At 47.5% G+C, this 3,349-nt stretch overlaps 1 protein-coding gene and 1 long non-coding RNA gene across 7 annotated transcripts in view; one reads left to right on the top strand and one right to left on the bottom strand.

The window, feature by feature from the left end:
• AUTS2 (activator of transcription and developmental regulator AUTS2) overlaps window positions 1–3,349 on the top strand; it is a 1,112,861-nt gene that overhangs the window by 707,759 nt on the left and 401,753 nt on the right. The window lies entirely within an intron of this gene.
• The window catches only part of LOC309646275, a 638,120-nt gene that overhangs the window by 364,209 nt on the left and 270,562 nt on the right, over window positions 1–3,349 (bottom strand). The window lies entirely within an intron of this gene.

The following is a 3,349-nucleotide window of genomic DNA, read 5'->3' as shown; positions in this document are numbered from 1 at the left end:
TGGTGTAGTGTAACTTAACACTCGCCCAGCATTTATTGGGATTAGAATCACAACATCTCAGGGTTGGATGAGTATTTGAAGGTCATCTAGTCCAACTTCCGTCAGGAAAATCTCCCATTCAGCTTTTCCCCGAAATGGCTGAATAGTAGCCATAACCGCCTGTGACCAAGTGTTCACTGCCTCTTCGGTCAGTGCTCGCCAGACTTCCTGACACTCATGAGTTATCTCCCTTTCGTCATTGTTCTCTTTAGTGGTAACTTCTCTGATAGTGTGTCGTGCTTTCCAGCCTGTGTGTATGTCCTCTTAAAATCATCTTATCCCGAGAACCTCCCTGTTTAGCTCCCACTTGATCCAGCTCTCCCTGCCCCCCACACCCCTTCTCCAGTTGCAGCGTCACAATTTCAAAGCTCCTCAATCCCCTGAGCCGTTATCCTTCCAAAACCTTTTACTATGAAAGGTTTGGTGCACTCTATTTTGTCCTAAGAATTATGGTACTAAGACTACATTTTTTTCCTAAGAAAATATTTCCTATTATTTTTCCTAAGAGTTTCCTAAGAATTATAAACAACCGAGGTGGTGGGGGTAAGTGGCTTGGTGACTCTGTACAGGCAGACAGAAGACCACCCACCTCCTTCTCACCCATGTGAGCAACATAAAGCTGCTGCCTGCTGTGTAGCCAGGAGTCCGCACCGTCCCAGTGCATGTCTCCTTCCTGGGCTGCTGTCTGGCCCCGTGCATGGCTCATGTTAGGGGAGCCTGCCTCCCCTCCCAGCCACACAGAGTGCTGGTGACTCCTCACGCTGTTCTGCCCTGTGCCTGGGTTCCCACCGCTGCTCCTCCCTCTCCCCCTGCGGTCACGTCACACTCATTGAGGTGCTGCTGCCCCGTGACAGCCTAGCTCCCTGATCCCGCCCTGCCTCCCTGCTCAGTCCCAGGCTTGAGACGTGCCATCACTAAGGCCTCCCAGGATGCCCGAGCACGCCTCTGTCACCGTCCCTCCACTGCTTCAGAATTACCCACATGTGAGCTGGTCTCTTCCATTAGACGGTAATTGCCTTGAGGACCGGTGCCGTGCCTCACTTATCCTGTGACCTCGGCGCCAAGCCACGTAATAGGTGCTATGTAATCAATGCAGGCATGTGTGAATGAGTGTTCCACAGTGTTTCAGGATATTTTCTTTTCTCTACTGTCTTTCCTCCTCTCTCCTCAACGTGAATGAGAATGGATGAAATCACGCCAACAGGAATGCAGGAAGCAGAAGAGAATCCCAGCCACCCAGCAACCCTTCCCCATCTTGGGTGCAGAGACCTGTGCTCAGGACCCCTGCTCATCTTCGCCCGCGGTGTGCGGCTGCCTTGCCTAAGATCCACCCACAGTGGGGGCTGGCCCCTGTCAGAGCAGGACGGGTGGGATGTCGCCTGCAGGACTTTGCACAGGTCCTCGGCTCCCCAGCCTCTGCATCAGGCAGGGCTCCAGGCCACACCTCCTTCCTTCTACCCTTGTGGTACCTCCTTTATTTTATTTTATTTTTTCTTTTATTGAAGTATAGTTGATTTACAATGTGTTAATTTCTGCTATACAGCAAAGTGATTCAGTTACACATATGTATACATTCTTTTTTTAAAAAATTCTTTTCCATTATGGTTTATCATAGGATATTGAATATAGTTCTCTGTGCTATACAGTAGGACCTTGTTTATCCATTCTGTTTATAAAAGCTTCCATCTGCTAACCCCAACCTCCCACTCCAGCCCTCCCTCAGCCCCCTCCCCCTTGGCAACCACCAGTCTATTCTCTATTTTCGTGATTCTCTTTGTGTTTCACAGATAGGTTCTTTTGTGTCATAGTTTAGATTCCACATATAAGTGATATCACATGGTATTTGTCTTTCTCTGTCTGACTTACTTCACTTAGTATGATCATCTCTAGGTCCATCCATGTTTTTGCAATTGGCATTATTTCATTCTTTTTGATGGCTGAGTAGTATTTCATTGTATATATGTACCACATCTTCTTTATCTGTTCATCTGTCAATGGACATTTAGGTTGTTTCCATGTCTTGGCTATTGTGAATAGTGCTGCTGTGAACACAGGGGGGCATGTATCTTTTTGAATTAGTTTTGTCCGGATATAAGCCCTGTGGTGCCTCCTTTAGTCTGTGGCTCTGAGAGAGATCCCCACCCCAGCCCCACGGAGTGTGCCATTCACGCCACTCTCTTCTCTGCTGGCTCATGTTATCTTTTCCTGCTCCTTCGGGTGGAAGTCCTAGAGGCTGATCAACAAATTCCTTGTAAGCTTCCTAAGTAGTCCAGTTATAAACCAGCTAGTCAAGGGGAAGGAATGTGAAAGCCCTAGAAAGAGTTTAGAGCGGGGCTCACACTCCCTTCCCTTGTAGCCTGTGCTGCAAAGTCAGACTGAAGGTGCTTGTGCCCCACCCCGTTCAGTCACCACCACAGGGTGTCAATGGGATTCACCCTGTGCTTTAATATCAGGGAACTGAGGCCCCCGAAGTTGAAGGGAACTTTCTAAGACCACTCTCAGCTGATAATAGGCAAAACAGGATCATACATTCAGATCTGTCCAGTTGCTTCCCTGTTTACATGAAACTAAAAAGGTTATCTGATATGTGGCTCCTTAAGTACCTTTTAATCTCCTTGAGGTAAACTCTGCGAATGATGCTGTTCTGCGGACCCATCTTCACCACCACCACCACCAGTCTCTCATAATTCACCATTCATCAGGCAATTGCTACCTAAGAATTCCAGCTAAGTGACTGTGAACTAACGGGATTTCACCCTGTGACTTGGCAAACCCTTTTCTAGGATCTGAGTGTGTGCCCCACACCGTGATGGAGAACCAAAGAAGTGGGGAGGCATACAGAGAACAAGAGTGGTTCCTGATTAAGAACTTTTTTTATAGCAAAAGTGGCTGAGTTACTGATGGTCGAGAAATCTAGCATTTGTAGTCTCAAACCCCATATGAGGGGGATACTACTACCATCCTCCTCCATTTTACAAACGAACCAACGGAGACCTCAGGAGCCTAAATAACTTGGCAGAGCAGGTCCCAGGCCTGACCACAGGCTCTAACCCAGAGCCCTCTACTCCCAGACAGTATTCTGGCTCCATTTCCGGGGTGGTGACGTGGAGGATATAGAGCAACCTGTGGGCTTAGTGCGTGTGCTGCTTGGTGCACAGCAAGACAGGCCATAATCAGCACTTGAATAATAGAATTTTCATGAGTGATTAAAGTAAAAGCCAGGATTTAGAGACTGAGAGTTGATTGTTAAAGGATAAATGATATTTGGAAGGTCTTACTGGATTTGATTAAAGTGAAATTCAAAAAGCAT

The sequence above is a fragment of the Balaenoptera physalus genome (genome assembly GCF_965194825.1).
Source record: "Balaenoptera physalus genome assembly, chromosome: 16".
In the NCBI taxonomy this organism is placed as follows: Eukaryota; Metazoa; Chordata; class Mammalia; order Artiodactyla; family Balaenopteridae; genus Balaenoptera; species Balaenoptera physalus.
Note: the sequence above shows the minus strand (reverse complement) of the source record. Positions and strands in the feature narration are given on the sequence as shown.